General features: G+C 45.0%; 1 protein-coding gene across 1 annotated transcript in view; it reads right to left on the bottom strand.

Moving 5' to 3' along the window:
• The window catches only part of RASGEF1B (RasGEF domain family member 1B), a 455,348-nt gene that overhangs the window by 344,429 nt on the left and 85,634 nt on the right, over nt 1-25,285 (bottom strand). The window lies entirely within an intron of this gene.

The following is a 25,285-nucleotide window of genomic DNA, read 5'->3' as shown; positions in this document are numbered from 1 at the left end:
CATATAAAGTTACAGCTAACAGCTCACTTGTATCAGATTTTCCATACGTTCACTGTTTTTGATGCACCAAATGGCTCGACCCAAGAGGGCCCAATCTTACTTCCACTGAAATCAATGACAAAGCTTCCACCAATTTCAGCAGGTGCTGAGTAGTTATTATGCTAACAGCAAACACAGACACACACCGGAATAAGAAGTTTGCAATTAACTTAGTATTTCAAAATAGTCATGCCAGTTTTTTTTTTTTTAATAGAGTAGCAAAGATTTTTGTTCTGTTTGTACAGCACCTAGCACAATGGGGTCCTGGTCCGTGACTGGGGCTCCTAGGAACTACCACAATACAAATCAACAAAATAGTCGTTTCATGGGTAGTGAGGTTCCAGTTGTATGGCTAAGATTTTCAAAGCTGCCTAAAGGGTATTAAAATTATTATGAATTGGGCATGCACCTCTCTCAGACTAAGATTCCCCCCAAGCTGAATATTGATTGAATTCCACTGACTGGTCAAGAAAGTTCACTGCACTACTCGCCTGAAGGAAACAGTAGCATCCATTGTGCATCAGACAGCTGATAAACATCCTTACTAGCAGACAGTTAAGGCCGTGATCTTGCAATTGGCTCCAGGTGGTGGACTTTTGCACCCATGCATATCCCCCACTGACTTCAGAGCTCTTTCTGCACACATCCAATTGTAAAACCTGGGCTTTAGTTATTGTTCCATTTACTGTTGCAGTAGAAAATGTTTAACGTCCTTTCCTGGATATTATACATCTTGACACATGTTAGCAGTTAAGAAATCAGTGCATTTGGGGGGTATTTAAATCCTGATAGATGCAAGGGGGGAGGGATAGCTCAGTGGTTTGAGCAATGGCCTGCTTGAGGGGGCCCCTTAGGGATCTGGGGCAAAATCAGTACTTGGTCCTGCTAGTGAAGGCAGGGGGCTGGACTCAATGACCTTTCAAGGTCCCTTCCAGTTCTAGGAGATGGGATATCTCCATTAAATTTATTTATTTAAGTGTCGAAGATAATCCAGGTAGGATTAGAATAGACAAAAGTTGCTTTTTTAAGAAATAAATCCTTAACAAAATCCAATATACTCTGTCCTCAAACTGAAAATATAACAGTGCTGTGCTCAAGAGACCCAGACCTATGCAGACTGACCTAACCCAATAACATGTGTGAATGAATGAAATAATGTCCAGGGCACCCAGAATTTTATAAGTAACTTTGCTTCTCCCTCTGCAGGGCAGGTTGAAGGGACAGGCAAGCAGGGTTGCTGGCTTGGGCATCTTTTTCCAGGGGGTGCCACTCTGATTGGTCAGCTGTTTTAACTTCACTGATTGCAATGAGGGTTTTCTGCACTCCACTGATTGGCCAGCCTGGGATTTAGTTTTTTGGTGGGGAGGGCACCAAAAACGTTTTCTGCCCTGGCTGGTTAACGTGCGTTGTTATCAATGAAGTTACATCAATTTACACCAGCTGGTCCCACATCTTTAAAAGAGTTTCACAGAATCCCAATAAAAACTATAATGGTCCAAGAGTATTTTCAAAGCTGTCCCCATCAGTTTAGACTCCCAGAGCAGTGGCTGATATGGTAGGGTTACCATTCGTCCGGATTTACCCGGACATGTCCTCCTTTTGTGTGCTAAAAATAGCGTCCGGGGGGAATTTGTAAAGCACTCACAATGTCCGGGATTTCCCCCTCCCCTGGCAGAGCAGAGCGAGCGGCTGGGAGGGCTGCAGGAAAGTCCCAGGCTGGACTCCGGAGCAGCTTCCTCCTCCCACCCCCCCCTCCCTGCATTCTGAGCCGTCCGGCAGCTCCTCCTCCTGCAGCCCACTCTGGCAACCCTGTGCAGGGCCAGGGACCGGGTTTTGTGTTGTGCTGGGGAGCTCAGCCATGTGTCCGGCTGGCACAGAGCCCAACACCCTGTTCTGAGCAGCAGGGTAAGGGGGGGCAGGAGAAGGGACAGGGAGGTTCTGGATGGGGCAGTCAAGAAACGGGTGGGGGCTTTTGGAGGGGAGTGGAGAAAGTTTTGGGCAGTCAGGGTACAGGTAGGGGGTAGGGTCCTGGGGGGCAGTTGGGGGGGGTCTTAGGAGGGGGCAGTTAGGGGACAAGGAACAGGGAGTCTTAGGTAGGGGGTGGGGTCCTGGGGGGCAGTTGGGGGGGGTCTTAGGAGGGGGCAGTTAGGGGACAAGGAACAGGGAGTCTTAGGTAGGGGGTGGGGTTCTGGAGGGCAGTTAGGAGCAGGGGTCCCAGGAGGGGGCAGTCAGGGGACAAGGAGCGGGGGGTAGGGGGCTGGGAGTTCTGGGGGGGAGCTGTCAGGGGGCAGGAGTGGGGAGAGGGATCGGAGCAGTCAGGGGACAGGGAGCAGAGGGGTTTAGATGGGTTGGGAGTTCTGGGGGGGCTGTCAGGGGGCAGGAGTGTGGAGAGGGATCGGAGCAGTCAGGGGACGGGAGCAGAGGGGTTTAGATGGGTTGGGAGTTCTGGGGGGGGCTGTCAGGGGGTGGGGAGTGGTTGGATGGGGCGTGGGAGTCCCAGGGGTCTGTCTGGGGGTGGGGGTGTGGATAAGGGTTGGGGCAGTCAGGGGACAAGAGGCAAGGAGGCTTAGATAGGAAGTGGAGTCCCGGGGGGCAGTTAGGGGCAGGGGTCCCAGGAGGGGGCAGTCAGGGGACAAGGAACGGGGGGAGGGTTGGAGGTTCTGGGGGGGCGGGAAGTGGGAGGGGCAGGGGCAGGGCTAGGGCGGGGCTCCTCCCGTCCTCTTTTTTGCTTGTTGAAATATGGTAACCCTATGATATGGTGTAGTAGATACCATTGCACAAGTCCCAGTCTTGTGGATATTAAGAAGCTTTGTCTCACAGCAATTATAGCTCCCTCCTCCCTATCAATCTTCTAATTGAATCTCTATTTTCATGCAGTCTCCCAGGCCAGCTTGGCTGGATTATCTAATCTACTTTTACTGGTGAAGATAATGTTGCCACACAAAATGAAGTATTGTGCTATTATCATGAACCTCAAGTGGATTAAAAGGAGAAGGGACGAGGGAAGAGTCCAATAATCACGTTAATAAAATCTCTTATTTGTAAATAGAACTGTTTTTCTGCCCAATGCAAATTTGTTTTGCAATTAAGTCAAGAATAGAGTTTCACTTTATGCATATTAGTTTTGAGAACAGTGAAAGTGAACACTGCAATTCTTAGAACGCCAGTAGGTACTGGCATACATTTGCAAATATTCATATCAGGGTCTATGCAAACAACCATACTATCAATAAAGCCATTTAAAATGATAAATAAAATTCCTCTCTTAATTTCCTTTATCTTTATAATACTTAATATCTGTAGAGTGCTATATAACTAATTAATCCACTCTACACACCTGTGGAAGGAAAATTTGATTTATCTTGATACATTGATGGGCTTAAAATTAATAACTATTTGGGAAAGAGACATCGGCATCGCTGTGAACAGCTCAATGAAAAACTTACGCTTATAATCCAGCAGTGAACGAAGAAGGAAAACAAAATATTGGGTGGTGTTAAGGAAGAAAACATAACACTGAAAATGTTAGAGTGCTATTATATAAATCAATGGTACCACCTCCCCTCCAATACTATGCTCAGTTCTGCTCACCTCATTTCAAAAGAGTACAGCAGAATCAGAAGGCCTGGAAAGTACAGGCATGGAAAAACTTCCATAGAAGGAGAGATTAAAGAGATAAGGAAAGGACAGGAGAGAACAAGAGGCAACATGGTAGAGAGGCATCATGGTACAGAGAGGAATAGTCAGGTGCTTCTACCCTGTTTCCCCGAAAATAAGACATCCTCCGAAAATAAGGCCTACTTACAGTTTTGCCTCTCGTTGTAATATAAGGCATCCCCCCGATAATAAGACCTCCCCGATAATAAGGCATCCACCGATAATAAGGCATTTTTCATTTCTGAAAAATAAGACATCCCCTGAAAATAAGACCTAGCGCATCTTTGGGAGCAAAAATTAATATAAGACACTGTCTTATTTTCGGGGAAACAGGGTATGTAGGCTTTTCCAGAATAGAAGAACAAGGGGATGCCCAATACAACTCAAAGGCAATTCATTTAAAACTGATAAAAAGGGATTCATTTTTTTAAACAGTGCATAATTATACCTGTGGAAATCCCTGCTACAAAGCATCAGGGAGGCAAAGAGCTTGGCTGGATACAAAAATTCAAGACAAGATAGATGACAGACTGTCTGCAGTTGTCTTAGATAGGATAAACATTTATAAAGGATGCAAACCCTCATGCTTCAGGACAGAAGCCAACCACATGCTGCCTGAGGGTAGGAAGAATCTTCCGCTATGGATGAGTATGTTATTTTATCACTACCCATTCTGGGGGAAGGGGATTATACCTTGTGAAGCTCTCCAGTACCAGTGACTGTCTGAGACAAGACACAGGATCAGATGGACCATGAGCCTCGTTCAGTATGACAGTTCCACAGGCAGATCCGATTATTTTGAAAACAGCTGTGCCTCATGAGAATCTGGGATTAATGGGCCAAATTGGAGGCTGTTTGAGCAATAGACCGCCCGAGCAATGCAGGCCTTCCTGTTTGCACACATTATGGCTCTGACCCTCCCCAAACTGATATCTGGGGGAAGTTCTACGCCCTGTGTTATACATGAGGTCAAACTAGATAATCACAGTAAGCCCCTTCTGACCTTCGACTCTATGAGTCTCAATTAGTGCCTTGCAGCCAGTGCCACCTTGGGGAAGCAATATTTTAGAAGTTATTCGGGGTAAAAGTTGGATCTACAAACATGGCTTAAGCCAAGTTATCATTAACCCTCACAGTATCCCTTTGAAGTAGGTACTATTACATCCACTTCACAGGTGAGCGAGTAAGCTGACACATCAAGGATAGATGACTTTTCCAAAGTTACACCGCAAGTCCATCAGAGAGTTGGGAACAAAATCCAGGAGCCTGGTTTCCTAATTCCGGGCTCCAAACACTGGATTAGATTCTTCCCTGCTGTAATTCCACTGAAGTCCTGTACTGAAGCCTAGCTTTGAACCCCACACTTTATGGTGGACAGAATCCAGAGGAGGGCAGCAAAAGTGATAGAGGTTGAAAAAAAACTGGGCACCTTTAGTCTACAGAAGAGAAGACTGGGGGTGGGGGTAACAGTCTTCAAATATACAAGAAGGAGGGGGACAGTGATCAATTGTTCTCCACATCCACCAAGGGGAGGACAAGTAGTAATTGGCTTGGTTCACATTAAGGGAGATTTAGGTTAGATATTAGGAAAATATCTGAGATTTCACCTTCTGTAAATGGCAGGCCCCAGGCACCAGTGAGGAGGGGGACCTCAGCCCAGCCGGAAGGAGGGTGGCTTGGACCAGCCCCACGTGGGGAGGTGGGGGGGGGTGAGGAAGGGGCTTGGGCCAGCCTAGGGGTGTCCCATTTTCCCTTTGGGAAAATATAGTGGGGGCATTAAAAGGAGTTTCTCTCCTTGCAGAATTTACATAAATGCTAGGCAGAATTTCAGTCCCTGGGCTCAGGGGAGCATGAAGGCAGTGGGCTATGGCCCTGCCCTGCTGCACCAGCTTGGTGATGCAGGGTGGAGCGCGCCGTGGGACAAAATAATTCCTTCTCAGAGCTTCTGGAACTCTCCCTGGGGTAGTGTGGCTCTGCATTTCCCCGCATTACAAGCTGCACCTAAATGGCACAACCTAGCTCACAGAATTTAAATAGCAAATGGTCAACCTTCTCATGTTTCCCCTGACTCTAGTAAAGTTCCTTGTTCAGCATTAGAAGAAGGGGACTCTCGCTGTGATTCTTTATCATCATCATCATCATCATCATCTGACAAGGTTTCAGAAGCCAACCCATTTGGAAATACTAAAGTTAGTCCCTCAACAAACCTTTCAGTTTCATACGTCCAGAGAACAGCCCGCGTGGAATGAGAGATGCAACAAGAGCAGCAGAGCACAGGTCAACTAGTTAAGGGGCAGATCCATTTCTTGCTGAAGTCAAGGGAAAGATTCCCATAGGCCTCAGTGGCAGTTGAATCAGGCCCCAGTGTTTGCAATGGGGAAAGAAGCTGAATGGGTTTATAAATAATTTGGTTTTGCTGAGGAAGGAGATTAGGGTCATTATAACATTCAAAAGTTTGATGGGATTTAAACCTCCTGCAGAATTAGGGTTGTCACCTTTCTAATGGCTGGTAACTGGACCAACAAGGCTCTGCCCCCTTCTCTGCCTCTTCCCCCAGAGTCCCACCCCAGATCAAAAAAACAGACCTCAGAGCTTGTCAAATGGCACCCAGACACAAAAGCCAAAACCAGGACTGTCCAGGCGAAAACTGGATGGGTGGCAACCCAATGCAGAATATTAACCAGGGAAGTTCCCAGTGGCGGCTGACACTTTACTGAGGAGCCCTACTGACCACCCAAATTCCCCAGTGGGTGCTGTTTTTAGTGGCTTATCATCCTCACCACAGAAATCAGAGCTGACTAAAAGCAACTGCTAGGGCTGATACAGTTTGCAGCTATGTGACAGGGTGTACAAACCCCACACCAGGCAAGCAGCCCCACTCCACGGCACCTATGAGGCATGCTAGCCTTGAAGAAGGAGCCTTAAAAAGGGAGCAGGTCCGTTCCCAAGGTCCCAGACAGGAGCACCACAGAGACCTCAAGCTACCTTCACTGGCGGGGGGAGGGATAGCTCAGTGGTTTGAGCACTGACTTGGTAATCCCAGGGTTATGAGTTCAATCCTTGAGAGGGCCATTTAGGGACCTGGGGCAAAAATCTGTCTGGGGATTAGTCCTGCTTTGAGCAGAGGGTTGGACTAGGTGACCTCCTGAGGTCCCTTCCAACCCTGATATTCTAGGAGTCTGAGCACACAGCAGTTGGACTAGGGTGACCAAACAGCAAGTGTGAAAAATCAGGACAGGGATGGGGGTAATAGGAGCCCATATAAGAAAAAGACCCAAAAATCAGGACATCTGATCACCCTAAGTTGGGCAGACAGCTGAAGCCACTCTATTTCCACTCATTTAGTTTGTTTTCATTTGCTACCTTAAGGGCTGAGACAAGGGCTGACCTCTACTCTAATATGAGCCCCCGGAGAAGTTGGATGCATCGTAGGAAGAAGACCAAGAACTAAGCAAGAGGTCTGACCAGACAGGCCTTAACCACTTGCTGCAGGGTCACTGCACTTGAACCCAGGGGAGAGGGTTGGACTGGGTTCCCCTACAGCCTCACCAGAAGGATGAGACGGAAGACCTCAGAATGACTATTGAGCCTGGGAATACTGGACAAAAACCCTGGTTTACCCCCAAAGGGCAACCTGGCCAGAGGTCAGAGTTGTTTTCAAGCACAGAGCTACTGCTAAGGCAAAGGATTAGCTGCCCTAGTTCAAGCAACATTGTGATGTTCCCCTGGTGTTATCTGGACTGGTGATCTGCTAGGTCACTCCAATCCCCGACTCTGGGAGCCAGCCTTACCCTGCTCTGCTGTGAGAACCCCCACTCCTGGGCTGTTCACGCACAGCCTCTGGCATGTAAGCGGCTCCCAGCTACACGAGTGAGCACTTTTGGCCAGCCACTGCTTGGATTGTGCAACCAAATGATGCTAGCCAATATCTCCGGTCCCAGACACAACCCTAGGAACCTCCGTCTTCCAGTGTCCAGTTATGCCCGCTGGATGCTGCAAGCTTATATGAGTTCATCAATTTAACAAAGAAATTGATATGTACCAAACTTGTTATCCCAAGGGGTGTCTCTGACTCACTTCAAACCAAAAGCACTGCTTCAAGTAGAATAAACAAACAAATGTATTCACTACAAAAGATAGATTTTAAGTGATTATAAGTCAAAGCACAACAAGTCAGATTTGGTCAAATAAAATAAAAGCAAAACACATTCTAAGTTGATCTTAACACTTTCACTGCCCTTACAGACTTAGATGCTTCTCACCACAGGCTGGCTGGTTGCTCGTCAGTCAGGCTCTCCCCTTTGATCAGTGCTTTAGTTGCGGGGTCTGTAGATGAAGGTGGAAGAGAGAGAGAGCGCATGGCAAACGTCTCTCCCTTTTATCATGTTCTTTGTTCCCTCTTAGCTTTGCCCCCCCTTCAGAGTCAGGAGAGCATTACCTCATCGTAGTCCCTGACTGACCAAAGGAAGGGGGGTGACTCACTCGAGAGTCCAACAGATCCTTTGTTGCTGCCTAGGTCACTGTCCTTTATTCCTCTGAGGCTGGGCTGGGTTTGTCCTCTACATGCCCTGATGAGGTGTGAACGGCCTCTCTGTGCCTGGAGAGTTTTGCCTGGGCTTGTTTTAAGCCATGAGGACACATTTTCAGTCTCCTAACTATATACATGAAATTACAACCTATAACACCACTATAACATTACTGTAACAACAATGCTCAGTGCAGCATGAGCCTTCCGAAGACACCCGACATGACAAACTTTGCATTGGATACCACACAATCATATTATAAGGATGAACATAGGGGTGCTGGGGGTTCCCCTGAGATACAGAGCATCACAAACATACAAGAGAAAAATTAGTGTTACTGACCTGTAACTGGGGTTATTAGAGAGGAGCTCTGCACATTCACACTGCTGGGATCAAGCCACCTGCACAACAGGCTTCCAGAACACAGTATCTACGGGGGCCTGGACCAGGGTCACTGCCTAGAGAGTGCCCCCTCATGGAATAGGGTGGCCTTGCAGCACCCCTGCCTCAGTTTCCCTCTTTTTCAGGGCTCCTCAGAAACCACAGAGCTCAGCTTGGCTGCTGCAGGGACTCAATCCTTCAGCGAAGTAAGTCCACCCCTTCCCCAGTCTTTTAGTCCAAGTTCAAAACATACAAAACACAAAGTCTTTGCCCCAGTATCAAACCGAGCCCAGGCCCTCCTTCCCAAGGGGCCTGTCTTCTAATTCCTCTGCCCCACCCCTCCAGTTTCAGCTTTCACCCTTTCCAGGCTCCTTTCCCTCTCTCCCCTCAGCTCCTCTGGGATGCTCCCTGCTCCTTCCCAAGCAGGCACTCCTAGTGGCTAGAATCTTCCAGAGACCTCTAGCTCCTCAGGGCCTTCAGCTCTCTTCTCCAGGCAGCCACCTGCTACCCCTTTGCCTTTTTCCTCCCCAGGCCTTTTCTTAGCCCAGAGGCCTGATTAGGTCACATGGTCATCATTTTCCCCACCTGGAAAGGAGAGTTGCCAGTGGCACAGATGAGGCTGACACTCATCTCCCTTTTTGTCACCCTGTGACACAGCCACTCACCTCTCCTTCCATCCCTCCCCTTCCCATCCTGGAGGGTTCTGAGGTATAGAAGCAGGAGCAGCTCCAACCACCCCTCAGTTCCTTCCACTAATTTGGAAGGTCCTAGCCTCAGACTCTGAAGAAGCTAGAAAGGTGGGTGGGGAGTGTATGAATATGCAGAGGGTCATCTCACAGAACAACCTTTATTTCTTCAAGTAACCTCCCCTAGTCCCACTTGTGGGAGTTTAGCAAGCAGCACAACCCCAGAAAGTGCTAGGTGAACAAGGACAGCAGAACTGCCAAAGCAAGCCTCAGCCCTAGATGCCTGCTCATGAGTGAATAGAGGTGACTGCGCACTTCTTGCTCTCCCAAACAAGTCGTACTGGGGGGCTGGGAGGAGAACTTTGCTAAAAAACACAAAAATAACTGCAGTAGCAGTCATGCAACTCGGTGTGATGAAGACAGCCTGAGGGCAAGCCACAGAAGCAGCCTGTGTCCTGGTTGAGGGCTCTGACTATTCCACCAAGGTTTGGAAGCTAAAAGGCAGTCCTTTCTGGAGCACCAGATGGCTCCTCTGACAGCACAGCCAGTTTCCCCTACAGAGGTTGTGAGTACAGTGGTTTTCAACCTGGGGTCTGCAGACTATGTGTAAGTTTTCCAAAGGGGCCTGCACCTCCATTTGAAAAATTTTAGGGGTCCCCAAAAGGTTGAAAACCACTGGTGTAGTAGAGACATGGGATTTCTGGATCATGGGAAATGACAATTTCATGCAGCAGCTGCCCGGGGCTCCTAGATCTGTGGCTCTGGTGCAGCTCCATCACCTGGAGTACCCCAGACCAGAAACCCCAGGGCTTCTAGATTCTTAAGCCAGTGGGCAACCCAAAAAGCCATGTGGCCCAGGAGTCTGGCTGCCCTGGGATCCCCAGTCCAGAGCAGCCTGCCTCAAAGCAACAGACCCTGGGACTGGGGAGCCCATCCCAGGACTTCCTGATCCACAATAGGATGTTTGGAAATGGTGAGCACACCAGCTCAAACCAGGGTTCTCACAGCTCACAGGCTTCCTGCTATGGAGACACACCCTGGTCAGAGCCAGGGCTCCCAGGTTTCCAGCAGAGAGCCTGGAAGCCCCAGCATGTCCCCTAAAACAAGGACCCTAAAACACTAGGGTCCCCAACCTGGGGGCAGTCCAGGTGGCAAGGTTGTCTGAGTCATTTTCTCTCTCTCGCCCTCAATGACTGTTCCACAGAGGATAAATACTTAAACAGTCATTGGACCAGAGAGAGAGGGGGAATGACACCATAGGGCATGGAGATGAGACCCTGGATCCAGTCCCCCTGCTCCAATCACTCTTTATCCACAGAAGAACAGCTTCAACAGGAGAGGCTGAGAGAGCCCAAAATCAGAATACCCCATAGCTCAGTAGTTCAAGCACCCTCCTGCAAAGTAGGAGAGAGAGGGAATTGAACCCAGGTCGCCCACATCCCAGGTGAATGCGCTAACCCCTTGGCTAAAAGTGGTAATATGGGCACTGCCACCTCTTCCAGAGGCCAGATTTTGAATGGGACTTGATCCATTAGGCATGTTCAAAGGCCACTTACCAGATTGGGGCCCGACTTAGGTGGACGAATGTCTTTTCCGGGCTTGTGAAATCGCACTGGGGCTTAGGCACATGGGGGACAGCAGTGCACATGCCCCAGGGTCTAAAAACTTAGGCAGTGCCTAGAGAACTTTTACAACAAAAAGTTTGATTCCTAGTGTATTTAGGTGCCTACAGAGCTAGGCAACAGCCAAGCCGGAGTTTGTGCATTGCAGTGGTGCTGTACAGGGAACGGAGGTGCCTACCTCTAGGGATTAAGTTATCCAAGTTAAGTTGCTCTATGGATCAGACCCTAATACTCTAAAAGACATACAGAAATAGTAGAGACCAAGTGAAATTCTGACCCCAATGAAGTCAATGGCAAAAATCCCATTGACTTCATTGAGGCCAGGGTTTCATCCAAATGCTGTTGTTTTTACTATTAAAGACCATTGATGTTAATAATGTCAATTGTTGGCATGGATATAGGTCAACTTTGAGGAACTTTAGCATCAAGGCACTTTATACACTCCGATTACAATGCTAACACACCATTAAAACGTGGATGTCATAAAACAAGGAAGACATTTCAGAAAGAGCAACAGAAAGTCCTGTGGCACCTTTAAGACCAACAGATGTATTGGAGCATACGCTTTCACGGGTGAACGCCCACTTCTTCGGATGCATGTCTGATGAAAGCTTATGCTCCAATACATCTGTTAGTCTATAAGGTGCCACAGGACTCTCTGTTGCTTTTTACAGATCCAGACTAACACAGCTACCCCTCTGATCTCAGAAAGCCTGTCCTGAAATAGCAAAGAAAAGTTAGCTATTTCTCTTTGTGAGCTAACTTGAAGGTAAACTTTTCTAATTACCATGCAAGATAAGAACATGTGCTCTGTCCAAAAGGCAATCAGAATGAGAAATTTGACATCTTAACATTTCACAAGATAATGAAAGCAAAGCTCTCCGCTTTTTCTTTTTCCTTTGCCATCCCTCCAAAACACTGCAGGCTGTTTGAAAGCAAGACTGTTCTAACTAATACTGGATAAATTAGTAATAGGCCCTCGGACCACAGTTTTCGCTCTACTCTTTTTTTCTTTAGCTTTCTAACTGGAATGTTTGTAGACTTAATTTATTGAAAATATTTCAGAGGGGAAATCAACCTGTTTGGATGAATTACCTTTATTTATAAGGAGTGTTGCAGAAGACATAAAAAAATAGATGATGCAGTTATTCAGTCCGATTTTCTTTGAAACCCCTTCAGTAATGTAGCAGGAGACAGGGGGGATTTGGTTTATAATCAAGTATGGGCAGTTAACAAAGAAACCTTGACAGGCAGTCACATAATAATAATAATCAGATTTCCTTCCCAAATGATAACAGCACTCCAGCAGAACATGTGGTCCAAAGAAAGTGACCTTCCTGGAGACTCAGAGGAACCTACCAATAGTATTTGCCCATAGTGGTGAAACTGTCAGACATGTCATCTTTGATATCAAGGTGTAATAATACTCGAGTGAGCATTTGATGAAAATTGGTGGGTATCACTCACCTGATCTAAAATTCTTTCAGATCTGATCCTTCTACATTTCTATGTAGCTCAGATGTAGCATTGCTGCATTTTTTCATGAGACACAGATATTAAAGAAATGCTAAGATGGAAAATATTGAAAAGGAAAAGAGGTGAGGGGAAAAGAATATACCAAAGATATACAATGTAAGCTTTTTAAAATAGGATCACACTGAGTGTATTTGGACTTTTCTGGATGGATGTAGTTGTCAATGCAAAGCTCTTATAGATGAATCAATTATCTTAAACCAGAGTGTAGGACTATTAGGCAAAATCTCCAGAGCCAAATTCAGGCTTAGATGTCAGGAGATGCTTGACCCAATGGTGCCAGGGCTAAATCTGGTCCTCCCATTCCAATTAGACAATGCCTTTTCCTTCTCATTGCTTCCAATACTGTCAATCATGAACTGGGAACAACCCAGAACCGTCTGTTTTGGGAAAACCTTATTCACAGTGGTTCAGATCTTCAGATGGCATAAACTGGTGTAGCTCTATTAACTTCAGTGGAGCTAAACTGATTTATTCCAGCTGAGAATCTGGTCCACAAAGTCTAGGATGTATCCATCACCTGCCACTATGGTTTCACTTAATCAATTATGTAGAAAACAACATTCTGGCTCAACAAACTGCTTCCCTCCCAAACTTTTCACCTGACTGTTAAAGTCTTTATGTAGGAATATCCATAATTTTTCATTCATTTGGCTTTTATATTTTCCTAATACTCTACAATCTAGATTCAGTCCTCTCCATCGCATCTTCTGCTATGAATATTTTTCCTTGGTATTATTTTCTGAAGATACTGAAAAAAATAATAAAAATCCTATATTGTAGCTTCTAATGGATTATAATTCTTGTCACTTGCATGGGAGAGGTTTCCAGATTCCATAAACAGCTCATTCTTTCATTGATCAATGTCAGTGCTGCCTAGATTGAGGGAGCATTTAATTAGCTGTTTCCAACTAAAATCTGATACACCGGCATAAATCTGGAATTCCTCCATGGAAGACCTAAATGGATCAGGTAGCTGTTTTTATCTAGCTATCTGTCCAGCTCCCATTGCCACAGTATCTTAACACCTGTCTGTATAAGGGTCTAAGCCCTTGTATAGAAGCATGTCTCACAGCTGCCACTTGAAATATATGAGAAAACCTGAAAGGAGAAATAAAGGCTTCCTGCCAAAGAAGGCACTAGTGTTTCTGGCAATGTGATGTCTAATGAGCGGTAAAGATTTGGTTCCAGGGACAGGTGTTACTTTTGACCACTCCTTCCTAGAAGTAGGCTCCTGGGGTCAAGTGAAATGCTCATGTGGAGAGTGTTTCAGATCTAAGGCTGGAGGTGTACGGTTATTATATTTTTTACAAGCTGTAAACGGCAGGAGAAATCACCCAGACCACTCTAACTGCCAGCCAGAGAGCAGAATGCTGCTAATAAAAGCATTCATTCTCAGTGCCTTCCTGGTTAGGCTCATTTTAGCTGCATGATCTAGGACGTCACCCCCTTATTCATTTTTCATGAAATGAGCCACTCATCCCTGGTTGCTGTAAGCAGGGTGCTGGAATTTGTCACCATGCCACTGACACTGACGGCACAACACTGTCTCGTCTCTGGGTACCAAGCACTGAAAGGGGGAGCAGGGAGCAACTATCAAACATTTCTGAAGCCCAGATGTACAGAGAGAATTACACAGCATGAGCACACAGATGTCTTGGGTGCTCACTGGATGGTACATAAGCGATGACTCGGGTCCATAGGCCTGATGCAGTGCTTCCAACGACTTCAGTGCGTCTTTCCCTTCACTTTCATGGGCATTGATTCTGGCCCAGAAAGAATGGCTATTTTTGTCAAGGCAGGGCCCAGCAAACCTCCCAGCTCCTTTTCCCAACATATAACATCATCCTCCAGGACTCTGGGTACCATTTAAAGAGTCTCCCTTTACCTTTTTACTAGGAGGTGAGATATTCCCTATGCTTCTAGATACTTTAAGCATATGGTGATGTCCTATTGATTTCACTGTCCGTAGGCATGGGCTTAAGTGCTGTGCTGCACCAGGGTCATAATAGAGAATAATTGCTAGAATCTCAGAGTATTCTATCTATTGTAAAAAGGTACAAGAGAAAAAGAAGTTTGAACTGTGTCTGCTGTATAAGCCTGTCACCATAGAGATACAACTCAGACTGCATTTTGTTTAAATCATTCTACCTTAACTCTGAGCTGGTGACAGAAGGGTCAAGCGGTGCCCATGCTCAATTGCTCTCAGAAATGGTGCACTGACATTTCTTTGCTTCTGCTGATGCTGGTTGAATTACAATAGCTGCTACTGTCTCCTTGGTCCCTTTTGAACTCTGCAATGTTCCAGGGCCTGCGGGAGGTTTTCAGTTCTGCCCTTGAAACATGCACTCCCATCAAGGTTTCCTGATGGTATTTACTTAGGAGCCAGGCAGGGCAGAAATGTCAGACAGAAAGATTACTCACTGTGATGTAATAAACATATATAGTGCTAGCCATTTGACCATTGGTTCACACTATCTGTGATGGTGTTAGTCCACAAAACAGATTTTTTTCCTCCCTGCGGTGCCTCTTAAGGCACTTTGCGGACTATAATAATGCAAAATTATACAGTTTAGAATAGCAAATTATTATTAACAGGAAATGCCTCGACCCTCGTTTTAATAATAAAGGGAGAGACTTTCAGAAGTGCTTAACCCTCTGCTACTAAAGTCAGTGGTAAAAATCTCTTTTGACTTCAGTGGGAGCAGAGTCAGTACATCCCTGCACATTCTGAAAATCCTACCTGGTCCCTCAGGCTATGGCTATGTCCGCACTGCCCCACAATTTGGCAGGTTATTGGACTAGATGAATGATTGGTCTGAACTAGTTTGGCAAGTCTATGCTCCTGTTTTATTGTCATGACTGACTATTATCCTGAAGGATTTGCTAAGGGCTTTGATTTTTCACGGTGTTGTTAAATACATAATTCAGCAGTATTAAATAATTTAAGTGAGGTCTCTATTTGCACACATCTCTTTCTTTTCTTAGACCAAATAGCCATCATTACTGTCTGCACTGCAAGTTTGTCCTTTTCGAAGTCACCCTTGCATTCTGATCTTCCATTTTCTTTTGAATCTGTGTACCTACTGTTCCAAGAGAAAAACGGCCAATGGAGCATATTCAGTAATAGGGCCGGCTCTAACTTTTTTGCTGCCTCAGGCAAAAAAAAAAGAGAGCGCCTCCCTGCCGTAACACACACCCCCCCCCCCAGTGCCGCAGAAACCCCCGCCCCTCCCCCCAGTGCCATGCCGCCAAAACCCCTGCCCCCCAAGTGCTGGGCCAGGCCGCCGAAACCCCCCCCCCAGCGTCGCACCGCCGAAACCCCCGCCCCCCAGACACGCTGCCGAAACCCCTGCGCCCCCCTTCCCCCCCAAGTGCCAGGCCGGGCCGCTGAAACCCCTGCCCCCCCGCCGAGCGCCGCCAAAACCACTGTCTCCCCACCCCCAAGCGCTGCACCGCCCAAACCCCCGAGCGTCGCGCCACGCTGCCCAAACCCCCAGTGCCGCGCTGCCGAAGCCCCCGCCCCCCCCAGTGCCGCGCCAGTCCCCCCCCAGTGCCACACCGCCAAAGCCCCCACCAGTGCCACGCCACTGAAACAAAAACAAACAAACAAGCAAGCAACCTCGAGCGCCACCCCACCGAACCAAAAAAAACAAAAAGCCCCGAGCGCCCCCCACCACCCCAAGATTGGCCGCCCCTTCCAAGGTGCCGCCCCAAGCATGTTCAGTAAACATCTGGCTCCCCCTTAAGCTTCTTTTCCTCCCCACTAGGTACACAACATTGATTTAAAATGTTTGCAATTAATGTTTTTTAAATATTGAGACAGAGTATATTAATTTCAAAGGCATCCCTATGGGGTAGGAATAAATGAGACTTTACAAAACACTCAAAGATTTTGCAGAAGTCATAGATTAGACAGGTGTTCCTGAAATCAATTTGACAGGGATTAGACATCTTTAGGGACCCTCTAGGGAATTATAAAATTTGACTTTTTCTGTTTGCATAAAAATTAGTACAATGCAAACATGAAATAGCAACCAGGTGTTTAATCTTTCAACAGTAGTCCCCAGACTCCCAAACAAAGTCCAACTGGTAAGAAGAACATACAGAGATTGCAAGATCAAACCAGTATCTTAGATACCTATATACAAATACGAGAAGTATGGGTAATAAGCAGGAAGAACTGGAAGTGCTAATAAATAAATACAACTATGACATTGTTGGCATCACTGAAACTTGGTGGGATAATACACATGATTGGAATGTTGGTGTGGATGAGTACAGCTTGCTCAGGAAGGATAGACAGGGGAAAAAGGGAGGAGGTGTTGCCTTATATATTAAAAATGTACACACTTCGACTGAGTTGGAGATGGACATAGGAGACAGAAGTGTTGAGAGACTCTGGGTTAGGCTAAAAGGGGTAAAAAACAAGGGTGATGTCATGCTAGGAGTCTACTACAAGCCACCTAAGCAGGTGGAAGAGGTGGATGAGGCTTTTTTTAAACAACTAACAAAATCATCCAATGCCCAAGATTTGGTGGTGATTGGGGACTTCAACTATCCAAATATATGTTGGGAAAATAACACAGCGAGGCACAGACTATCCAACAAATTCTTGGACTGCATTGCAGACAACTTTTTATTTCAGAAGGTTGAAAAAGCTACTAGGGGGGAAGCTGTTCTAGACTTGATTTTAACCAATAGGGAGGAACTCGTTGAGAATTTGAAAGTAGAAGGCAGCTTGGGTGAAAGTGATCATGAAATCATAGAGTTTGCAATTCTAAGGAAGGGTAGAAGGGAGTACAGCAAAATAGAGACAATGGATTTCAGGAAGGCGGATTTTGGTAAGCTCAGAGAGCTGATAGGTAAGGTCCCATGGAAATCAAGACTGAGGTGAAAAACAACTGAGGAGAGTTGGCAGTTTTTCAAAGGGACACTATTAAGGGCCCAAAAGCAAGATATTCGCTGGTTAGGAAAGATAGAAAATGTGGCAAAAGACCACCTTGGCTTAACCACGAGATCTTGCATGATCTAAAAAATAAAAAGGAGTCATATAAAAAATGGAAACTAGGACAGATTACAAAGGATGAATATAGACAAACAACACAGGAGTGCAGGGGCAAGATTAGAAAGGTAAAGGCACAAAATGAGCTCAAACTAGCTACTGGAATAAAGGGAAACAAGAAGACTTTTTATCAATACATTAGAAGCAAGAGGAAGACCAAAGACAGGGTAGGCCCACTGCTCAGTGAAGAGGGAGAAACAGTAACAGGAAACTTGGAAATGGCAGAGATGCTTAATGACTTCTTTGTTTCGGCCTTCACCGAGAAGTCTGAAGGAATACCTAACATAGTGAATGCTAATGGGAAGGGGGTTGGTTTAGCAGATAAAATAAAAAAAGAACAAGTTAAAAATCACTTAGAAAAGTTAGATGCCTGCAAGTCACCAGGGCCTGATGAAATGCATCCTAGAATACTCAAGGAGCTAATAGAGGAGATATCTGAGCCTCTAGCTATTATCTTTGGAAAATCATGGGAGACGGGAGAGATTCCAGAAGACTGGAAAAGGGCAAATATAGTGCCCATCTATAAAAAGGGAAATAAAAACAACCCAGGAAACTACAGACCAGTTAGTTTAACTTCTGTGCCAGGGAAGATAACGGAGCAAGTAATTAAGGAAATCATCTGCAAACACTTGGAAGGTGGTAAGGTGATAGAGAACAGCCAGCATGGATTTGTAAAGAACAAATTGTGTCAAACCAATCTGATAGCTTTCTTTGATAGGATAACGAGTCTTGTGGATAAGGGAGAAGCTGTGGATGTGGTATACCTAGACTTTAGTAAGGCATTTGATTCAGTCTCGCATGATATTCTTATTGATATACTAGGCAAATACAATTTAGATGGGGCTACTATAAGGTGGGTGCATAATTGTCTCAGAGAGTTGTTATTAATGGTTCCCAATCCTGCTGGAAAGGCATAAGAAGTGGGGTTCTGCAGGGGTCTGTTTTGGGACCGGCTCTGTTCAATATCTTCATTAATGACTTAGATATTGGCATAGAAAGTACGCTTATTAAGTTTGCAGATGATACCAAACTGGGAGAGATTGCAACTGCTTTGGAGGACAGGATCATAATTCAAAATGATCTGGACAAATTGGAGAAATGGTCTGAGGTAAACGGGATGAAGTTTAACAAAGACAAATGCAAAGTGCTCCACTTAGGAAGGAAAAATCAGTTTCACACATACAGAATGGGAAGAGACTGTCTAGGAAGGAGTACGGCAGAAAGGGATCTAGGGGTTATAGTGGACCACAAGCTAAATATGAGTCAACAATGTGATGCTGTTGCAAAAAAAGCAAACGTGATTCTGGGATGTATTAACAGGTGTGTTGTGAGCAAGACACGAGAAGTCATTCTTCCGCTCTACTCTGCACTGGTTAAGCCTCAACTGGAGTATTGTGTCCAGTTCTGGGCATCGCATTTCAAGAAAGATGTGGAGAAATTGGAGAGGGTCCAGAGAAGAGCAACAAGAATGATTAAAGGTCTTGAGAACATGACCTATGAAGGAAGGCTGAAAGAATTGCGTTTGTTTAGTTTGGAAAAGAGAAGACTGAGAGGGGACATGATAGCAGTTATCAGGTATCTAAAAGGGTGTCATAAGGAGGAGGGAGAAAACTTGTTCACCTTAGGCTCTAAGGATAGAACAAGAAGCAATGGGCTTAAACTGCAGCAAGGGAGGTTTAGGTTGGACATTAGGAAAAAGTTCCTAAATGTCCAGGTGGTTAAACACTGGAATAAATTGCCTAGGGAGGTTGTGGAATCTCCATCTCTGGAGATATTTAAGAGTAGGTTAGATAAATGTCTATCAGGGATGGTCTAGACAGTATTTGGTCCTGCCATGAGGGCAGGGGACTGGACTCGATGACCTCTCGAGGTCCCTTCCAGTCTTAGAATCTATGAATCTATGTGAGATGAAGAGGTGAGGTAGATGATTGAATTGTGTATAGTAATTCTTGGCATATTACATTCTCAATGTGCAAACACTGGCCAATCAATCACGCCAACATTAATAGGAGGTTCTTCAGTAAGTATCTCCATTTCACATAAGGAAATGGAGGCAGACAAGTTAAGTGACTTACCAGGATTTTATAACTCAGGAGTTCCTAGCTCCCACTCTCGTGTCTAATTCATTAGATCATGCACTTTGTGAAAATATAGAACATCTCAGTATTGGTTGACATCACTTAGTTTGGTATGACTAAGGCCTGAAATGCTTAGATAGCCTGGGGAAAATCTCATGAGAACAGGGTTTCAGGCAATATTTCCAGGCTTTTCTAGTTTCAAATGAATCAGAAATACAAGAATAGCCCCTATCTTGTTATTTCAACTTCCAGACCTAGTCAAATTTAAGGGGTATAGAGATAATTTTTCTTTGCTTGTTTGTTTGTTTTGTTAAACTTAAATGAAAACATTTTGATCAACAAATGGTTGGAATCAGCAATGGTTTGAACTGGTTCTTGTTAAAGATGGATGAACTGGTTTAAATGAAACAATGACCAACTGTAGTAGAGGTCATATTTGAAAAGAAATCTTTCCAAACATTCCAAGCATTCTGAAAGTTTACCTGCAAGGTTTGGAGTGCACCTATTTGGACATGGAAAGACCTGTCTTTGCAAACACAAAACAGGCAAATGGCCTCATAATTACCAATTGTACATATACAATCCATGTTTTTATAGATGCAAATATTGTGCTTTTCCAGAGACTCCTTTTGGGCCCAGAGTCAGCAAGATACTTTAAGCACCTAAACAATTCCAGTGAAGTCAAAGACACTACTTGGGTGCTTAAAGTTATACGCACCCCTATCCAACTACCTTAGGTACTTATCCTCCATTAGCATAGTATCACAATCTAAACGGATTTATCCTCACAAAATACACCTCTACCCCGATATAGCGTGACCCGACATAACACAAATTCGGATATAACGCAGTAAAGCAGAGCTCCGGAGGGGCAGGGCTGCGCCCTCTGGAGGATCAAAGCAAGTTCGATATAATAGTTTCACCTATCATGCCGTAAGATTTTTTGGCTCCCAAGGACAGCGTTATATCAGGGTAGAGGTGTAGCTGTGAAGTAGGGAAGTTATCCCCAAGGGGGTCTGTAGTAGAGCAGGGACTTGAACCCAGATCTCCACCGCATGAGGGTAGTACCCTAGCCACTGGACAAGACTTCCTCTCTCTGCTTAAGTATCTTGCTGAGTCAAGGCCTTAAAGTTTAGTCCTATAATTATGTGTGTATTGGAGTAACAGCAAGTGATTTGTCTTTTAAAATTATTCAAGCCACACATTGACTATGAATATCTATAGCTTGTTGAACAGATTAAGGCATTCTGGGAACACTTTATGATAAGGATTAAAGACCCAGATAAGTAATTAATTCTGTCTAAAAAGCACATAAACTCAGTATGTCGGAGGCATAGACCAAAGTATCTGAAGTGAAACAATACAAAACAATCACTGCAGATCAGATCACGAGAATGCAACATCACACAAAACTCAAAAGGCTCTTTTCTTTTTTAAGAAACTAAATTTGCATTATCATAGTGCCGTATGTTCAGGTAGCGTTCAATTGTACCTCATGTGGCTGTGTCACTGAATTCCCAAACATTAATGAATAAACTAATTACAGTCAGAGCTGAACTCTTCTAAACTAGCTACCTCCTACTGGAGACCACACAGTGAGCTTTATTCCCACAACTGTTTGCTAATTTGTGTTAGTCATAGAGTGGGAAAAAACACTCTAGCAGAACTATCAGACTGTACAGCAGATGTTACACTCTGAGGCCTGGTCTACACTGCGGGGGGGAGGCGGGAATCGATCTAGGTTATGCAACTTCAGCTACATGAGTAACGTAGCTGAAGTCGACGTACTTAGATCTACTTACCGCAGTGTCTTCACTGCGGTAAGTTGACAGCTGACGCTCCCCTGTCGACTCTGCCTGTGCCTCTCGCCCTGGTGTAGACAGGAGCGTGCTCAGCGGTCGATTTATCGCGTCTAGACTGGATGCAATAAATAGACCCCCCCCGCTGGATCGATCGCTGCCCATCAATCCAGCGGGTAATGTAGACAAGCCCTTAGTGTAAAGCACTAGTAGTGTCTATGCAGTCACTATTAGTAACTTGCAATTAGAGTTAGTTAAATTTAAACTGCAGCAAATGTCATTGCCACAATAAGGGAAAGATCTTCAATGTGGCTGGCCTTGTAAGAGGGGGTCCATTGACTGACCACTCAGGCAGAGAGTTAGGTACAAGTGGCCCAAACCAATGGCTGTTGAGCCCTAGAATGGGTCAGCTGCCACCATTAATGACGGGGAAGGTGAGACTCAGACTCCTTGCCCCTACATGTCAGATGCAACTCAATATGGTTGTATTTGGTGTTCCATCACTGGTAAATTGCACCTGTATTCCCTCTCCGTGGTCTATTTCAGGAGTGCCCAGTCCAGTCTCAGGACTCCAGCTGTCACCTGTCTCTGGGCCCTGTCCCACTCCCTCCTGACCAGGGGTTTTAAGGCTGCACCGCCTCCTACCTAACACTGCAATATCCCCAGCAAGCCAGTCAGCCTAAAGGATAATGTCCGTGCTTTGCTTACTCTCACAGGGCTATGAATACTTTCGTGCCAGCAGTTACAAGTTACCACCCTGCTCTTTCTAACCAAGCACCTGTATTCTTAAGGTAAAGGCATTACAGAGAAACCCAATAAAACAAGAAGCAGATTTAAACATACACTAAACATACCAGGAGTCTCCCATCAGTTGTATGGGGCCCAACGTCTTTCCAACATTTCCACTAGTATTGTGCCCCCCGCCCCCACCATTGGCCCTGTCCTGTGGCTGCATCAAAAAGACGATCCTGTGTCAGTTTCAGCACAGCCTCTTTATACCAAAATCCCAAGTCTGAATCAGGCTATGCAAACCTCTCCAGGGACTGGTACCTGTCTAGAGCGGGTTAGCCTCAGTGACGTTCCTTAATCATCCCTCCACTGTTTTTTGTTCCTAGAGGAGGAGAAGTAACCCTCTCACCCCCATCCCTTGGAGTAGAACACAATCATCCATAAACCGGTCATAAATTTAATACAATGCTCCCTAAAAATACTGCACGGGTTGCAATATCTGTCATAGACTCTATCTGGAGTATTTCTATGGCAGCCGACACCTTGGTATCTAAATGCCCTGTGTTCTTTCTCAATAATTTACTTCTGGTCTGGAGTGTGAATTTAACAGACTGACAGACAAACTATTTTTTCTGCAGACCTCACTCTTAAAGATAGCAGGACTCTAAAGAGCTCACTAAAACATGTTATAGGCTTTAAAAAATAACCTCACTTGAATGCCCATCTACTCTGTTACTCTTATTAATCTTCCTTCCGATGGTTACGGTTAAAAAGTCAAACCCATCAAACAGATTCCCCCCAGTCCAAGATAAAGATATAGCTATTTATATCTCTTCTAGGGATATAGTGTAGTATAGGGTCACACACAATGATTTGAGTTAAATTATTTTTCTGAGCACAAATAAAACCCATATGATCATAATCAGCACTACTTTCCTTTAAGAATAATTAAGCATAAAGTAACAGGGAACTGAAGGGGAGTCTTACCATTAACTTCAAGGTTCTTTGGACCACCACCACAAGTGAACAGAGATCTTCACAGCTACAATTTAAATTTATTTTGGCCCTTCAGCATTGGAAGGACTCCCCTAAATATATCACTGCATTTGGAAAGCATATTGCATGATGATGGGTATCCTACTTCTAATATCCAGAAAAAAAATTACATAAAAAGAATCAAATAACTGTGTTTGAGCACAAGTCATTGGTTTCTTTTGCGGGTGAGGAAGGATTTCTCTGTTTCCTACTGATGAAAGTCCAGCTGGACCACATCCCAAAGCATTCGATGAATTATTGCATTCCAGTAGTGCCTAGAGGCACCAAACAAGATCCATTGTGCTGGGCACTGTACAATCACCTAGCAAGAGACACTCCCCACCCTAAAGTGATCACAGTCTAAATAAGCAAGCCAGGCAAAGGGTGGGAGGGGATACAGAGAGGTGAACTGACGCAGTGGTAGACCCAGTCCAGTGCCCTATCCACTAGACCATTTTGCCTTCCCTGTGCAGAGTAGCTCTCTGCTGTGCTACTTATGTCTTTTAACCACATCTACGCAGAATACTACTGTATAGGGCATGAGAGGACATGTCTCATATCTTGGGACCAACACAGTAAACTGTATAGAACAGTCACTTTTCCTTGCAGACAGAAGCCTTTCCGGGGGGGTGAGGGGTTATGGTGAGCCTGTAACCACTGTGTCCTGGATTGAACTGAGATCACCATAGTAACATCTCCTGCTTTCCCCTGCCAGAATACAGCATGTTATACTAAAGGAAACAGACTTAGTTCCCTTAAGAACCATTCAGAACAGAAGAGAAAAAAATAACCCACTCACCTATAAAGGTATACAAAGAACTCCCTGAGCCTAATCCCACTGGAGACAAGAAATTTACCCCTGGAGTTCTCAAACCTTGCCATGGCCTGGGCCACAAATTAATAGCGGAAATGTCTTGGACTCCTTGCCTCCCATTTATGACTGTGTAACAGCTTTATGGCAGCTACAGGAATATCTGACAAGGGGAAGTAATAAGAGAAAAGTATGTGTGTATTTTCAGATTGCTGTAATGTTATTTAGCATCTACAAGCAAGAAGAGACACCCAACACGTGACCCGTCAGGTCTCTACCAGCCACAGTTTGAGAATGACTGAATTACACCTTTGTAAGTGAGATCCGAAGCAGGCCACCTAGTAGATTTTCCACTGTTACTACAACTTTGTGAATGATTTCCTGAAGCAAAAATCCAGAAGCCCAAATCTGGATTAGTTGAGAAATAATCACCACCCTATTTTAATAACGTGAGCCATGGCAGAGGCAGTGTGTAAAACCCATCACACAGCGAAAGACAGAACCAGACATGCCTCCATGGTTAGCTGTGCTAATCTGTCTTTAACAGCACAGAGTACTATGGGATGTCTTTCACAACGAAGGGAAAATATGCAGACATACTTCTCAGTGGCTGAAAACCTTTCAGGATTTTGTGTGTGCTAGACTGGGACTCTACAATCCTTTGTGAGGACAGCCACAGACAAGGTTTAAAAACAAAAAAATATTGAAGTCGATAACAGGATAATTTCCTGAGCCTAAATCTTACAATGTAACAGTTTTACTGGCTGACCTTCAAAGGCTGATAAAAATCTAATTAGACAATGCTGATGTGAAGATGCTAAATTACTATCAGCAGGCAGGTATCACAAATTCCCTCATCACTGCAGCTAAACATTTTGGAACAATACTACTAATTAAAGGATGGAATTAAAAGTGACAGTAAAAAAAGAGCCATTCAGCTCAATTTTAGTTAATGATGGTTTTTTCCCCTAAATGATCTCTTGTGTTTTCTCACAGTGCAGGTTCTAACCCATTTGTTCTTTCTCATGTGCTTATGCCCACACACAGAGGCAGGCTCTCCTTCAAAGGACAGGGAAGGAAATACCGGAGTGAAAACAAGATAAGTGCTTTGCTGCATGTGGATGGATTTAAGCATGAGCTTAACGTTACGTACATGTTTACAGCTGGGATTTTCAAACTAGCCCAAATAAGTTGCTTCCCAAATTCCATTGAAATTGGGCCTCTAACTCCTTTAGAAATCCCAACCAAAAGCCTTGATCCAGGACAACATCTCTGTTCTGCACAGCACTTAAGCATATGCTTAGTTTTGAGCATGTGCTGAAGT

Source organism: Malaclemys terrapin, chromosome 5 (genome assembly GCF_027887155.1).
Source record: "Malaclemys terrapin pileata isolate rMalTer1 chromosome 5, rMalTer1.hap1, whole genome shotgun sequence".
Classification (NCBI taxonomy): domain Eukaryota; kingdom Metazoa; phylum Chordata; order Testudines; family Emydidae; genus Malaclemys; species Malaclemys terrapin.
Note: the sequence above shows the minus strand (reverse complement) of the source record. Positions and strands in the feature narration are given on the sequence as shown.